Source organism: Arvicanthis niloticus, chromosome 7, assembly GCF_011762505.2.
Source record: "Arvicanthis niloticus isolate mArvNil1 chromosome 7, mArvNil1.pat.X, whole genome shotgun sequence".
In the NCBI taxonomy this organism is placed as follows: Eukaryota; Metazoa; Chordata; class Mammalia; order Rodentia; family Muridae; genus Arvicanthis; species Arvicanthis niloticus.
Window position 1 is genome coordinate 67,971,477 of NC_047664.1, and position 17,484 is coordinate 67,988,960.

The window sequence follows — 17,484 nt, forward strand, 5'->3', positions numbered from 1 at the left end:
ATAAGGAGTTGGAATATTCCAGGCTGCTAGGGATGGCCAGATAGCAACGATGTCAGGGCAGCCATTTCTCTAAGGCTCTTTGCCTTCCTCATGGTGACAGGATGGCTGCTCTGATTCAGTCACCTCATCAGCATCCAAGGATAAAAAGAAGGGAAAACCAACACTGATAGGCTAATTTGTCATGATGCTCAACACTTTGTCTGAAGCCCCCTCATCCTAGTGGACTTATCCTATTGTCTAAATGGTTAGAATCAAATCATGTAGCTGTGTTCATTACAGGGAATTCTGGGAAACTAGGCCTTGGGGTTATTATGTTACTTAGACTATCTATTGCCAGGCTCATAATTGTGCCAGTCTCAATTTAGCCAAGTTTTTGTTTGAAAACGGAATGGGTTATGGGCACTGAGTGAGCAATTTAATGTGTTCCTGTTTTGAGGCTCCATTTTGGGAAGACGAGAAGCCTCCAACAAAGAAAGCAATCAGTATCTCCAGGTATTGTATCAGAGCCACTACTACACAGAAAACAATGTGTTATAAGTATCAACACCAGTAACAACAACAATAATAGGAATTGGAAGGGGGGTAGTTAAATCTTGGAGCTCACATGGTCTGGTTTTCCTCTGCATACAGGAACAGGCATAAACTGTCAGTCAAATGGCTACCAAGGGCATGAAGTCTTGCTGCTGTGAACTCAGACACAACCTGAGCACTAAGAGACTTTGCCTGGGGCCAGGTTCCTCACTCCTCACAGTGAGGTTATGTGAGCTGCAATCCTGATGCTTAGGATGTTAGGCAGGGAAGATGACCAGTGATGCTTAGTTCTCTACTGAAAGGTGCTGTCCCAGAGATGCTCAGTTCTCCTCTGAAAGGTGCTGTCCCAGAGATGCTCAGTTCCCATCCTGTCCTGCCCCTTCCCAATCACACAGGTCCACATGTGATTATCATCCTGTATCTCCCATCGAGATGCATAATAGCCCCATGCCTCACTGACCTTCAGTGCCTTCTCACTGCTCTTGGGAAGCATCCAACACTCCTCAGAAAGATCCTTGAGTGCCATTGCTCAGGTACCTTTTCCAAGTTCACCTGCCCACCCACTATGTGCACTCTGCTCTGGCCACCTTGCCCCATCCCAAGCCCTGAACTCACACATTCTCAGTTCCATCAGCTAAGACAAAGCTTTCCACAGTTCTGCTCAGAATGTGTTCTTCACTCCTGCTTCTGGTCTCTTGTTAACATCATTCAGTAATGTCAACCATGGCCACCCAATGTTATGTGGACCCAGTAACTGTATCTAATTGCCCTATACTTTTGACCATGACCCATAATGCTGTCAGCTGGGAGTCTGCTTAATGTCCATTCTTCACCACTTCAGGCCTTCTCTGTCCTTCTCAATTCTCCAGCTCCAGAATCGAGCCCACACTCACCATCCAGGACTTGCTTGACATGCTTTACCTCTAATTTCTCTGGTGACACAGAGAAATTTAAGGCTTTAAACAAATATCTGACAAGTCACATAAGAGAGGATGGACTTATTCTGGGTCCTGGATTGAGGAGCACTGTCTACTGTGGCAGACAGCTCTGTGGCAGTGGGCATTCCTCATCTCCTCACACGTCTATGGAACAGGAAGCAGGGGTGGTATTAGCATCACCCACCAGATCCTGGCCTTAGAACATTTGCCCTTCCAATATCTCAGTCTTCTCCCATCTATAGGACGTGGCTCACCATGGTTCACAACAAAGACTGTAGAGTTACATTCAAATTTTATCTCTACCATTTTCTGTATATCCTTAAACAACTTGTTTACTGTCTCTGTGTCTCAGTTTCTTTGTATAATATTGACGGATGACAGCAGTAACTATTTCACAAGATGAAAATAATATACATGAAGAATTATTAGCTGTTTCTATGTATTACACATTAATGCTATTATGAACACACATGCTCTTTGTTTTCACCAGGGCATGTGCCCTGCTGGCCCTTTCTCATCTCATCCAGTGTGTCAGGTCCCTCCACAATATCCCACATCATGTGGCCTTCAAAGGCCATCCACAGCACCCTGAGTCCCACATCTGCCAGCTACGTGACCTGAACTGTATCCACTCATACAGCACTGCATTCCATCAGAAAGATGTTCTGTTCTCCTTACTGACCTACCTCTCCTCTAAGCTGATACGAGACACAATTTGATTGTACATGACACAACTGTGGTCAGCACTGGTCACAGTACAGTTGACATAATGAGTTGACAACTCATTATGGGGTAAACAGCAATCTCCTAGAGACATCACTATAAGCCTTGGGCTCTGGCAGGTTGAACTGAACCACCTTGTGATCTAAGCTCTAACCTTCCCCTCAAGCATGTGGGGCCATGCAATGTATAAAACAATCATCTCAAAAACAGAAACTTCGTATCTTCTGATGTCCCAAAAAATTGGAAATGATCTTTGCTTCAGCCAAGCTCCACTGGCAGAACAGGATGGTAGCAGGATGCATGGTCTTAGACAGCATCAAGTTCCAAACAAGCAGCATGAACCCTTAGCTGTCTGGGGGATCTCTGCACTCTGGCAGCAGGGTACCAAGTTCCCCAGTTATCAGATGACAGAAAAGAAGGATTCATGGGGAAAACAAGTGAACTGTGGGTTTCACTTTCTATAAAACTGAGGGAAAACTGATTTAGACACGAGACGTTCTACAAATATTAGGTAGGAGTTGCTCAGTGTTCTTCACATATATCCACACAGAACGGTCTGGAAATGCAGAAGCTAGTCATCAGCTGGCCTACCAAGTGACTGAGACAAAGCAGATCATCCCTTTCAGAATTCTACCAGTTTCATTTCTGTGGCTTTAAGTTGACTCATCAGGTTTACTCCCATTAGAGTAATTTTGAGTTTACACAAACACACCAGGGAAGGCAGCGAAAGGACTCCACTGGCTTCAGACCTGCCCTTGCGGCTCTATGCTTCCATTTCCCTTCCAGAGACCACTCTCAGAAGAGGGGGAGGACTTTGGATTTGTTTGTTGTTTGATACTGGATGTCACTTGTAGCCCAGGCTGGCCTTGACTTAGCCCACAGGTTTCTTCAGAGCCTGAGAAGAGAAAGGGAAGGTGCATGCAGTTCCCTGCACAAGGCTTTCAGCTCAGGAACAGATAACAAGCCGGCTCCTTGACAATGGGCCAATTCCTGCTACTGATGTCTTGCCATGGGCTTTTTAGCTTTGGCCTCTGTTACTGAAGGGGACTAAAGTCACCCCAGAGCACCCAGGTAAGATATGCTTGCTTATCATATCAAAGTAACATTTCAAGCTAGGTGTGGTAGCACACACTTTTGAACCCAACAGTCAAGATGATGAAGCAGGACAATCCTGAGCTTGAAGGTAGAGTGGGTTTCATAAAAGACCTTGCCTTAAAAATACATGTATGTGTACATACATATATGCATACACACACATATATATCTCAAGCCTTTGCTTAGAGGAGAAGACAGAAGACATTTTGAGGAAACAAATAAAACAGAAGTAAACTTAGAAGAAAGACATTTTAATGCACTGTCAAATCTCATTTCCTTCTCCAGATAAAGATGAGTAGATACAAACAGCATCTTCTTTTTATCTCCAACAATAAGATATAGCCAAGTCACTGGAGTCTACAGGTTCTGAGACCTAGCCAAGAAGTGTCCCAAGGGATGAGCTGACAATCACAGGCCTGCACTCACTACAGGAAGGTAGTGACTTACACACACAGCACTTCCGTGGATAGCTTCAGACACCCATTCCCTAAGTTAATATTTACTTGCCACTTAACTATGTTTAAAGCTGTGTGGAAATCTGGTGCCTCAAGAGGTCTTATAATCTTTCATCAGAGTATAGTGATGAAGTGTCCAGTCAATATGGTGAGTGGAGATCACCGGGAAGGGCTTTGATGCTACAAAGAGATGGACAAACTGAATAGGAGACTATCAACGCACTTTAAAAAACAAGAACTTTTGCATATGTGGAAAAAGTCTGTCAGCTAAGACTGTGATGACTCTCAGAGAAGAGTCACACACATCAGCAAGAGAAAACCAAACTGACACCACAGGCCTGGAGGTACGGAGTCAGGCAACATGACGTCCACAGGCCAAAGAGTAGATGCCCTGACACCTTTGGAGCAGACATGACACACTGGGCACCAAGGTATCACGAGGGCAATGGAGAAACTTCCCTTTGCACACCCAGGCTCACGTGGGATTGACATCCAATAGCCTCAGAATCAGGGCAAGAGCGCCAGGTAAGAAACCAAACTACGGTCTCTCCTCCAGCCGAGCAAGATGCCCAAAAGAAAGAAGGCCAGGGGGAAGAAGGTGGCCCTGGCCTGCTCCGTCATCAAGAAACAGGAGGCTAAAAAGGTGGTTGGCCCAAGAACTTTGGCACTGGTTAGGACATCCAGCCCAAAAGAGATGTAACATGCTTTTTCAAATAGCCCAGCTACATCAGGCTGCAGCAGCAAAGAGCCATCCTCTATCCTCTATAAGCAGCTCAAAGTACCTCCTGCCATTAACCAGTTCACTCAGGCCCTGGACAGGCAAACAGCTACTCAGCTTAAGCTTGCCCACAAGTACAGGCCAGAGACAAAGCAAGAGAAGAAGTAAAGGCTACTGGCCCATGCTGAGAAGAAAGCTGCTGGCAAAGGGGACGTCCCAATTAAGAGACCACCTGTCCTCCGAGCAGGAGTCAATACAGTCACAACCTTGGTGGAGAACAAGAAGGCTCAGCTGGTGGTGACTGTCCATGATGTAGACCCCATTGAGCTGGTGGTTTTCCTGCCTGCCCTGTGTAGAAAGATGGGGGTGCCCTACTGCATCATCAAGGGAAAGGCCAGGCCGGGGCGCCTGGTCCACAGGAAGACATGCACCACAGTTGCCTTCACACAGGTTAACTCGGAAGACAAGGGTGCTCTGGCTAAGCTGGTGGAAGCTATTAGAACCAATTATAGTGACAGATATGACAAGATCCGCTGCCACTGGGGAGGCGATGTCTTGGGTTCTAAGTCTGTGGCTCACATTGCCAAGCTGGAAAGGGCAAAGGCTAAAGACCTAAAACTGGGTTAAACGTACACTAAGTCTTCTGTACATAAATATTATAAAATTATCTTCCAAAAAAGGAAAGAAACCAAACTAATACAAGGCACAGGCAATGTGCATAGCAAATTAACCTAGAAATGGTATAGCAGTCTACAAAAAGTTAAAAATATAAAGAAGATAAACATGTACTCACTAAACTGAACAATTAAATGGGTCTCCAAGGCCAACATATAAAAATCATTTCCAAATGCTACAATAAATAATTTAAAATCCGGGGCTTGGGATGTAGCTCAGTCAGTAAAGTGTTTGCTGTACAAGCCCAAGGCCTGGAATTTGGTCCCCAGCACCCAAAGACCAGGCACTGTGTGGGGTGCATGCCTGTGATCCCAATGCTGAGGGGCAGGGAGAATCCTGAAGCTCACTGGCCAGGAAGCCTCGCTGAATCAGCAAGTCCCAAGTTCCAAGAGAGTTTATGTCGAGAAATGCAGAGGGCTCCTGAGGAAATTATGTCTGCGGATGGCCAACTGGCCCCATGTATTTACATACGTGGTGTACATGCATGCACACCATGTACGGCACAGATGGATACGCACACTCACACCCAAATGCATACATACTGGCAGACACACACAAAAAACGTACGAGAGAGAGAGAGAGAGAGAGAGAGAGAGAGAGAGAGAGAGGTGTCCTATCATTTACAATGGCATCAAAAATATTTAGGAATAAATTCTGTCGACAGGAGAGCAAGAGCAAGCTGGATACCGCAAACTACAAGATACCAGTGAGAGAAATTAAAGAAAGCTGAAATAAATAGAAAATGAGTTTCTGTCTGGAAAAAAATTATGATTTAAATGGGTCCCAAATGACCTAGCGAGAAAGCACACTCCTGGTCAAAGTACACCAGGGTTCTCTGTAGAAGCTGCCAAATTGGTCCTCAAGGAAGTCTTTTTCAACAAATACCAAACAGTAAACTCAGACGACAACACTGGCTTATGCACAAACTTAACACTAATTAATGAAACTTAATTGCAAGAGCTAAAAATATAAAATTTTGAGGAAAAAAGAAGTCTGTGGGTAAATCTCCAATAGCTTGGTAATGATTTCTTAGTCATCTTATAAAAAAAGGAAACACAGCAGGGAGTGGGGGTGACAGGGTGGCAAATAAATTTTGCACCACCAAAATTCAAAACTGCTGTGTTTTACTCATAGAGGTTTAAAAAAAAAAGTCTACAGGAAGATAGGGGACTGGGGAGAGTCTGCTAGCCAACAAACAGAATCCTTACAGTGTTAGCAACAAATAGCCCAAGTTTGCAAAGAAATAAGGATGGATTTGAGTATTTTTCAAAGTGAATGCCAAAGGGAGGGAGGGAGGGAGGGAGGGAGGGAGAGAGAGAGAGAGAGAGAGAGAGAGAGAGAGAGAGAGAGAGAGAACAACCAACACTGTTATTAGAGAAATGCAAATAATTTATACAATAAGGACTTGGTAGGACAGTTATAACCAACACACACACACACACACACACACACACACACACACACACACAGTAACAAGGGTGGAAAGAAAGTGAAGAAATAGGAACCCATAGGCCACCATGATCACAAATGGGCCAATAATTCTCTAAGACTCTGGAGCAGCTCCTCAGAACGCTAGGTAAAACAGAGCAGCACTCACCCTCTCAGATAAAGCCCGAGAGAAACGAAAACATGTATTACATGAAAAGCCATATAGAAATGTCACAGTTACATTATGTATTGTGACAAAAAGTAGAAGCGACTCAGATGCCCGTGACCAATAAATGGGTAACAAACGCTTGAAGTCTATTAGCTGCTAATTGTTTGGCAGTAATAAAGAGTGGAATACAATATGCTCAAAAAATACTACTCTATGTGACAAACCTTTACAGACGTAATTCCATTTATATAATGGTAAGCAAGGCAAATCCATTGAGATAAGACAGATTTGTGATTTTTAGAAAGAAGGGGAGGTGTGTGAATGGTACCCACCGCAAATCGTGGTGGGTTCATATCTTTTAGAGTAAAAAATACCCAAGAATTCCATAATGGTGCTGGCCACACAGTTTTGTAAACATATTAGACACCTGTAAACTTTGTATTTTAAGAGACCAAATAATATTCGAACGAATTGTATCTCATGAAAGGTACAATTTCAATAATGCACTACAAACAGTCAAAGAGAATTTATGACCTATAAGGTAATTAATTGGTCAGTGGCTATAGCTACTCAGCTAGCACACAGAGTTTGCTCCAAAAGGACATGGAGATGTGTCAACAAAACAATGTTTGGAGCCTCATACTTGCTTTTAAGTACACTTGCCTGTTCATCTTATGAAGCAACAGAAAGTCTAACCCTTCTGGTTGGGTAACTATACCAATTCCAATAGGGTCATTTGTTTGTGGGCAGGGGTCTATAATTTTCCTAGGTATGTTTGTATACAAGCATTCATGTGGTTTGTGTATACAAGTTCCTATAAAGGAAAAATTACAAATATTTGATTTATATAATAAACTTATATAACCTACTTATAAGTAGTATAAGCAAAGGAAAGGATTGACTCAAGGAAGAAAGATGCATGAATACTGCCTCTGTCTCTGGATGTCCACTTCCTCAAACACAGGGCGTGAGTGTTGCTTTGCATGGCCCCATGGACTAGAGTCCATGAGTTTAAAGGCTTCAGAAGAGGAAGTACTTTGGATTTTCTCAGACCCTGACTCACAGCCACAACTGTCTTTAAAAGACCAAGATCTGACTGCCCAGGGAGAAAGGAACTTAAGCCAGGGTTGGCTTGATCCTCCTTGAGGCTAGGGGAGATGCTAGTTCTATCAGGTCCAAAGAACAAGGGCAGCCATTATCAGCAGGGCAGTCACAGAGGTGAATTCTCTGGACTTCCCAGGAGGAGCCCGCCCTACTCACACTGTGAACCCTGTGGCTCTTGGAAACTTCTAGTCTCCTAAACAGTAAGAGAATATTGCTTGTTGTTTTATGCCATTAAATGTGCAGCAATCTGGGAGAGCAGCAGGAAGAAACACAAGAGCAGAAAGGGAGGCTTTTGTGATACAGCCTCGAGGGCTATAAAGAAAACCCCAAATAAAACACAGCAGGACATGCAGATGACCTCCCGGTGTGCAGAGAAGGACATCAGGCAAATAATCAGGAGAGAGATGAGGAATCGGTAAAGGGCTGTCCCCTGAACACAAGGGAGGCTGTGGAACCAAAGGCCCTGAAGGATGTGGGGAAAGAGGGCCACACAGAACAAGCCCCCCTTCCCGTGGCTGTGCAAGTTCAGGTGCCCACTGGGTTGCCCAGCATTTCTCTACTGAGCTCAGATTATGGGTCAGGTCCTATTCTCTGATCACATTCAGAATGGTTCCTCTGAATCTCTGCTATCAGAAGCATGTGTGCAATTGCACCAGGAAATGGACGTAAATCCACGTGTTTAGCAAACAAAAGCACTACTGTGTAAGAGCATGTTCTGTTTCTGTTAACTGCTATCACCATCATATGTACTTGACTGGGATCTCTCTCCTTTAAACGGTCTTTGTCTTGGCCCATTTGCAGTTATTTTAAGTAGTTGAAACCCCCAGGTTAAACACTACTTACTAGCCGTGCTGGCTGGTTTTATGTCAACTTGACACAAGCTAGCTAGAGTCTTTGGAGAGGAGGCAGCTTCAGTTGAGAAAAATGCCTCCAAAAGACTGAGCTATATATAGGCAAGCCTATGGGGCACTTTCTTAATTAGTGATTCATGTTGGAGGGCCTAGCTAATTTGCTATCCCTGGCCTGTGATCCTGGGTTCTATAAAAAAGGCTGGGCAAGCCATGGAAAGCAAGTCAGTATGCAGCATCTCCCCATGGCCTCTGCATGAGCTCCTGCCTCCAGGTTCCTGCCCTGTTTGAGTTTCTGCCCTGACTTTCTTCAATAAAGAACAGTAATAGGTAAGTATAGCCAAATAAATTTCTTTCCTCCCTAATTTGCTTTTGGTCATAGTTCATCATAGCAACAGTAACCCTGACTAAGACACTGGCTATTAATATCCTCAGTTCTGTCTTGAGTAGATTTGCTAGCTCTGACTTGGTTCTCCCTAGAGCCAAACTTCATTTGCATGTTTCTTTGGAAAGCAAAAATGGTAGAATTTTTGCGCCAGTGCTTTCTCCCTGACAGCCACCCAGCTCCTCAGCTTACAAATGTCAAAAGTGATTCTCAAGTTGGGTTAGATGCCTTGATCACCTCGCTGTGAGCCAAAAAGGTTCAGGGTTGGGACTAAAGGCCACGCCTCCCAGGGAGAGCCTCTCCCACCGGCACAGGCTGCTGCCCTAGACCCTCAGCCCAAGGAATCTGTTCTATATTTACTTCCCTAAGGTGCTGAAACAGAAAATCAGACCACTCGTCTCTTCAAAGATCGACTTGAACTAAGATATACACCAGAAATAATGAAAACCAGGCACACCTTCAATACATATCCACAACTGACATTTTCTCATGTGGGCCCACACACACCTAATGGGACCAATTCTGGGCTGCTGGATGGGGGTGGGGGTGTCAAGCCTAGCTGTGGCAACTTGCATGAAAATGGGCCCCATTGGCTCATAGGGAATGGCATTATTTGAAAGAATTAGACCTATGGAGTAGGTGTAGCCATGTTGGAGGAAGTGTGTCACTAGGATCGGGCTTCGAGGATTCAGATACTCAAGCCAGGCCCAGTGTCACTCTCTCTTCCTGCTGCCTGCAGATACAGATGTAGAACTGACATCTGAGCTGCCTGTGCAGCACTGTGTCTGCCTGCCCGCTGCTGCCATAATTCCCATCATGATGACAATCAACTAAACCTCTGAAACATAAGCCAGCCTTAATTAAATGCTTTTTTTTTTTTTTACGAGAATCACCATGGTCATGTTATTTCTTCATACCAGCAGGATGTTAACTAAAATACTCAGTTTTAGGAAAATATGAGGAAATAGAGGTTATTCAAACAGTTAACAGGATCAGCTGGGGATAGCCCTGTTTCTCCTTTCTACAGTGAGATGGACCCACAGGAAGATGCTGGAGCTGGGAGGTGCACACACCACCAACAGCACCTGCACAGACCCAGTAAGTTCTTGGCATGTGTGCAAGTAAACCTTTCAGCTGAACAATTTCACACTCAGGTACTGATTTTTTTTTTTCTTCTGGAAAATCTTTTGCTTTACAACTTCTATTTCTCTTTAGAAAACAAACTGGCCAAAACCATAGTGATAGTAAATGTTATTGTCATTTAAATTTTGTTGTCTTTAACCTCTCCCACACACTCACTCATGTGTGGAATCTCAGTACTAACGCCATGAGCTTCCCCAAGGATCCCTAGCCTTTCTGATCCTCACAACTCTGTGTAGTTGACTCACACACAGGGCACACTGCCTTAGCAAGTCCCCTGCTTGGGGACCATATTCTGTCTTGGCCTTTCAGTCATTAAGACCCACTTGGCTGCTATCAACCTTGAACATGGTACTAAGTTTGCCAAAATCCAAATGTTCCCTCAAAGCCAGGCTGAGAAGAGAACAGATCCCTTGCCTGAGAACCCCAGTTCTACACAAGCTTGCCCTTCAGTATTTCCAGGTGCCTAGGTGATGCTTTCCAACTGGGAGCTGAGATCAAAGCATGGATGCAGAAGTCAATTTAGAAGCCTTGCCTAATCAGGCAAAAGTCTCTCCCTCCACAGCAGGGAACTCAGCACTAACATAATCATAATCTCTGACCAGGAGTTTCTGGATCACTAGGAAAGTAAATGAACTGGTTAAAAGGAGACTTTTAGGGTGAAGGATGAACCTTAGAGATCAAATGTGTTCTCCAAGTAAAAAGCAAAAATGATACTTTGTTGCACAAGTATCCCAATATTATTCCACTGATGTCTGCAAAGACACACCTAGTAAGGAAACATATCTACATGCTCTACTTGCTGGAAGCAGGCAAAGAATCCAACAAAGTGTTTAGAAGTTATCTTTTGGGTTGTAGCATTGTGAACTTCTTATTCCCTCTTTATGGTTTTCATTTTCTTTGTGGCACCCTTATTCAAGGCACAAGTTATGGTATGGTTCATAGACAAATGCTATCCTTGGTCTCGGAAGAAAGGTAATGAGTATTTTCTGTCAAGGTCCAAAAAAAGTATGCACATCCATCCCAAACAAGAAGAAATCAGGGCACCAGTTTCTAGAGGGATCAAACCTCTTAAGTGGAACTATAGTAATCCGTACTTTCAGGGGAGAAACCATGAAGCTCTCAGAAAAAAGACAGGGTCACTCTTCTGTATCCTAAAGAGAGCAGGGTGTTAGCAGGTTATGGAATTGACAGAATGTCATGCCAGGGAGTGTGGGGAGCCGATAGAAGGCAGCTATTATCCTTGCAGCCATCTTGAGCCATATACCCTGACAAGAGGTTTGTTTACAATAACCTACAACAGCTGAGCACACTCTGATAACATTGTTTAGATACCCAGGATTTTCCCTTGGGTGTGTGAGAGTTAAAGGTGTGAGACTTAAGGGTGTGACTTAGAGATCAGATTTAGAGACAAGACCTAAGGGCATGACTTAAAGGCGTGGCTTAGAAGTGAGACATATAAAAGGTGAGAGGCAGACAGAAGAAATCAGTAGGAATTAGGCATTGAGGAAGAAGACATTTGGACTAGAGAACTCAGAAGAAATGATTATTAAGTATTAGGCACTTGGAAGGGAGCTTGGAAGGAAGCTTGGAACTTGGAGGCACTAGGGACTAGGAACTAGGGACTAGGAACTCAAGACTAGGGGCTTGGAGAGAAGAAGAGAGACTAAAGAATAAATGGGACTGAATCACACTCTGTCTGGTCTCCATTCTTCTGCATCCATCCTCACTCTCTCTCTTGCTGAACCCCGACCCTCGGACTGAAGCAGCTTGGGGCAGTGCGGGCTCTAACAGTTTAGCCCCCAAGGCTTTTGGCAGTGAGGGTTCCAACACTGATAGAGCGGTCCCAGACATTTTGGCCCCCAACCGTGGGGCAGCTTGGGCCACAACAAGGGAAGGCACAGAATGAGTGCCAATACAGTGACCAAAGGACAAAAAGTAGGTACCTTACTACAAGGGGAAGTCCCAAGCCTGGTATAAGATTTTAGCTGAAGAAAAAATAACAAGCAATCTTGACTGTTAATTAAGAGGAATGGTTATTAAAGATAAAGAGAGAAATATAACTGATACAAGTATAAAAGGGTGACCTTTGGACTGACCGGAAAGCCCGAAGCCTTTCAGCAGGGGCGTGGCATGAGCAGAGACATTCCTGGGAGGGATTAACTTGCCTCTTATGTATGATCCAATTTGAAGGCAGAGGGATTTCAGGGCCTGCAGATGGGTAAGTATCCAAAAGTTCAGGGCCTGTGTCCACGGCTACAGTGGTGGCTTCAGTCATGCAATGGGAGAGACGTTTGGACATAAACAATAATAAACTGTGATGCAAATATATTAGCAATTTCTGGAATACTTTCAAACTGTGGTCTTATGAAAAAACACAGTTTTTTAAAAATAAGAAAAGGCCAGCTGTGCTGACTTCATTTCTTATTCTGGAGCTCAGTGGATATCATTCCACAATCCATTACAGAGGAGCATACTCTAGTGTAAAAAGATACTGAGCAAAGGCAGATCCCCAAACAGAAAGGAAATAAAAACTCCAATTCAACACAAAAGCCTCAAAAAATAACTGAACATATAGCAGTGTGCACTGCCAACCCTTGGCCATTATTCTGATCACACTTGATGATAAAATCATAAAGAGAAGAGATATTTTTGTGGTTGTTTTCTGTGAAATACTACCCAGGGAACAGTACGACCCTTCTGAGAAGACAGGTCTGGCACTGGGGGCTCAAGTCATCTTAGTTTCCTTGTCTTCTGTGAGAGCAGAAAGAGCCTCTGAGATGGTGGTGGCGCACGCCTTTAATCCCAGCACTTGGGAGGCAGAGGCAGACGGATTTCTGAGTTCGAGGCCAGCCTGGTCTACAGAGTGAGTTCCAGGACAGCCAGGACTACACAGAGAAACCCTGTCTCAAAAAACCAAAAACCAAAAACCAAAAAAAAAAAAAAAAAAAAAAAAAAAAAAAAAAAAAAAAAAAGAGCCCCTGAATCTGAGGTCCCCTAGAAGCTGGGCTGCAAATCTCCACAAGCAAACCTCACGGAGTAATCTGGATAAGCAAGAAACAAAGGAGGGAGGGGGAGAATGGGAAAGAAACCACACAGGAGGCTACTGAGGGACAATACTAAGAACTGATGACAGAAAAAAAAGAAAGAAAGAAAAAAAAAAAAAGACAGAGATGGAAACAAAGTGAGAGCCACTGACTAGAACTGCCCAAAGAAGGGCGGTACCAGGTGACATGTAACTCTGGAAAATGGACCACTTACTCTCCTTCCATCACAAACAGATGCAAGTGACCTTTTCAACAGATGCCTTGGAACAGCAATTGGAAGCCATCTCCACTCAGCACTCAGAGGCCAGCTAGACACTTGTGGCCCAGTTAAAAAAAGAGGGAGGGGCACTGTTCTCCAGGAGAGCAATTGGTAAGAAACTTATCAGGAGAGAAAGAAGTGTTTCCTTAAAAGTCATGGGCAGTGCGGGCCTGTGTAACTCGGAGTCTATAGTACATTCTAGAAAGTCACATACCTGGCAGGTGGTATGTTTAGTCCCAGACAGTGGGGAAAAAGAGCATGCCTACAAACATGAGTCTCCCATATAAATTTATTTCTTCTGCTTTCCCCAGAGCCCAAGCAACAGAATTGTAACCATTTTGGAAGAAGAATCTCTCCTCACAACATTTTTGAGTGGACCATGTGAAAGTAATATTTTTGTGGACCAAGATAAAAAAAAAATGCCAGATTCTACCAAGGCAAAAGTGGATCAATTGTGGTACTTGCTTTGCAGCTTTCTCTTACAGAAGGGGTAGGGAATCCCTGCCTCCCAGCAAGATCACGGATTATTTAAGCTTTAAGGGCCAAGAGATAAAATAGAGATTACACAGATACTTATATAACCACTTAAAATGTTAAAGTTTAAAAATATAGAAATCCACCCTCAGCTCGGCTCCCACAGGCGTTGGCCACAGTGTCCGACTCTCTCCACAGCACCCAGGTACATGTTACCCTGGTGACGCTCTCTGTGAACATGGCTTATTTTACTTCTTGGTTTTAATTATGTTTTTTAAAGATTTATTTATGTTTATTTCATGCCTACAGGTGCTTTGTCTGCATGCATGTGCACTATATGTGTGTCTGGTATCATCACAGGCCAGAAGAGGACAAGGATGCCCTGGACTGCAGTCACAGATGCTTGTGAGCCACCACGTGGGTGCTGCAGAGCAAACCCAGGTCCTGTAGAAGAACAGCTACTTGACCACCGAGCCGTCTCTCCAACAGTAGTGGAGTTCTTAGAGGTATCCATTTGCCCCAGCACTGCTAGCTCACTGCAAGTGATTGATAGGAACCTCGGTTACTCCATGGGCAGTTTCCATAGCTACCAAAACACCACCACTTTGATGCCTAGGTTTGCTACACAGGCACTCTTGAAGAGGTTTCTAACAAAACCTGAGCTGTATGAAGAAATGGAGCTACGCTGTGAAGATAAATAAATATCACTATAGGAGCAAAGTGGAGGAGAGACATCCCGATACATCCCTGACCTGAGGCCACAATTCTAGAGAATCCATCGGGAAGTAATAAAAATAAATAAATTATCCACACAGCTGGAAGACCAAAGGAAGTCAGAAAGAAGATAATGCACAAAAGGAGAGTCTCTAAATGGGAGGTGATACCTTCTCTTCCTTCCGTGTGGCATTAGTCAGGGGGTAGGAACCATCAGAAGATCAGCCATAACACTTCCCAAAACCTGGTGCATGAACTCCAGTGTTAAAAGACAGAGGAGCCATGTCCTGGGTGTGTCTGTCATCAGAGTGAGGAGTCAAGAACCAAGCAAGGCTACCCAAAGCTCATATAAGACAAAGGCAAACCTAGCCTCTCTAAGTGAAACAGTTACTAGGAAATGCTTTGAATTTGTGGCATTCCTATGGTTTTAAATGTTTCATACATTGTGAAAAAAGGGGGGAAATTATTCTAAAGCCTGTGCATGAGTGAATGCACTGAAACACAAGAGTCATATAGGACTACTCGATTACAGAAATACTAATTTAGATAACAGTTTTTTCTTTTTACTATTTGATATAAAAAGCAGCACAGGACAAAATATTCTCCTATAATTCTACATACTCTCGTTTATATCTTAAAAGTAAGTATTCGCCAGGTTAGTGTCCTGTGATATTCTACAACAAGAGAAGAGAAAGGAAGAGAAGAGAGATGGAAAAGGGGGAGGAAGGAAAGGTAGAGGGAGAGAGAGAAGAGGAGGAAATGGAAAGGCATGCATGTGTGGTGACATGTGTGGCAACATACGTACATGAGCTGCCTGGACACCCGTGAGCCTCTGGGTACCTTCTGCCCATAGCGACAGTCCAAGTATTAGCAGTGGACTCAGGAACTCCCAAGGACTCAGGAAACAGTGAGAGCTGTTGAGGAAGAGGACAAAAAAATAAAAAGATGGAAATAAAACAGTCTTAGGATAATCATCACATTTTTTTCATTAAAATGCTAATGACGACTACCACCACCTTCTAGATAGCCGTGTTTATGAATTATTCATGGTCACATGCAGGAAGAAATCGCTCTGTCCCTGCAGGCAGGCATGGAACCTGCAGAGGGTCAGCATGTGGCCCCCTTCAGTAAGTGTGACAAAAGGGTGTGTCCCTAAGAATTCTGGACGGGGATGTAAAGTCCAGCCATTCCCACAACACTGGGCTCATCATTCTGCATCTTCTTATTGAACAGCAAGAATGGTACCAGCTCGGCCCGTTGTTGTGACTCCTGAACTAACATCCTACCGATAACACTCTAAAAACTCAAAAGAAAAAACCAAAAATGTATTGAAGTGGCTACATGCCAAAGTGGTTCAAAAAGAAGAAGAGCCCATCTGAACACATCAAGTCCACTCTGTACAGAAGGCCCCTTTGTGCTCCTTCTAAAGGTAACACATACGCACCGGGCATTTTTACACGCTTTTGTAAACATTAAATTGACTTACTATCAAAAGCACAGGCTGCATCCTTACTCGAAGTCAAGCTGTCAGCTACAAAATGAATAAAACAGTGTCTCCATTTCTAAGGACAGTGGTCCACTGGGCTGAGGGACTTGTATAGAATGGGCCCTGCAGGGCAATGGGAGAGTGGAATGATATGACTGCCATCCAGCAGAGACCTCCAGCCCAGACAAGAGGAAGTTAGGGAAGGCATCCAGGAATAAAGGGTGTGTGACATGTCTGAGGCTGGGCTGGAGTTAGGCAAGCTTGGTGGGTGACAGACAACAAAAGAGGCAGTGGGGAGACACGACGATGTGGCTTACTGTTCTTGTCCCCACTCTAGAGTGATCCTGTGTTATCAGGCCAGGGAGGAAGGAAGCCTGGAGCCAACTGGCAACTCTGTGCCTCTCTCAGAGATCTTTGACTAGACCTGGTTGCACATAGATAAGCCTGCATCAGATGTAGGTTTCGGATGCATTATTCTCTTAGGATGGATCCAAACAGGTGGGGTGGAAGCAGTAAGAGAGGCTGGCTTGCTCGTTACAACATCCAGACACAGACAGGGCAGAGACTGAGACAGTACAAGTAAGCAGAGAAGGGGTGAGACAAATTAGCATCTGGAAACATCCAGATTAGTGGTTTTCAACCTTCTTAACCCCACCACCCTTTAATACAGTTCCTCATGTTGTAGTGAACCTCAACCATGAAATTATTGTCATTGCTACTTCATAACTGTAGATCTGCTGCTGTTGTGAACTGTAATGTAAAGACTGATATGCAGGATCTGATATGCAATGTCTGTCAAAGGGTCATTTGACTCCCCAAGGGGTCAGGACCCCTAGGTTGAGAACCACTGATCAAGATGCTAAAGGGAGAACCATTTGAACAACTACATGCAGACCAACAGTAGTAGATGTGAGATATGGAATACCAGAGAAGGAACAGGAAGACCAAAAGGAAGTCAGTCTACAGCACTAAAACCTGAGGTGTCGAAGACTCAAAGCCTGGGGAAGAAGACAGAACGAGATACAAACGTAGTAAAAAACAAAACAAAACAAAACAAAAAAACACCACATTCATAGAGAGGCAGAGACAATGTCAGAGAATCGCTGAAGGGCTGTGGGCAGAGAGATTTCATGGTTAGTGCCAAGAGACAGGCACTAGCAATGGCAGACCAGGAAGCTGACCATGATCTGTAGGAAACAAACAAGCCAACAAACAATAGCCACCTTAATTTCAAAGGTGGAGAAGTACCAAGGGATACAAAAGAGAATGAAGATAAAGATGGGAAATATTCTTGG

General features: G+C 44.1%; 1 protein-coding gene across 14 annotated transcripts in view; it reads right to left on the reverse strand.

Moving 5' to 3' along the window:
• The window catches only part of Apbb2 (amyloid beta precursor protein binding family B member 2), a 333,238-nt gene that overhangs the window by 190,385 nt on the left and 125,369 nt on the right, over positions 1-17,484 (reverse strand). For 13 of the 14 annotated variants that reach the window (XM_034509338.2, XM_076938580.1, XM_076938574.1 and 10 more), the window contains one exon: positions 15,509-15,617. The gene's annotated coding sequence lies outside the window, so the exon portion shown is untranslated. Of the gene's footprint in view, positions 1-12,377; positions 12,478-15,508; positions 15,618-17,484 lie in introns of all 14 variants that reach the window. The other variant, XM_076938578.1, reaches the window with a different exon arrangement.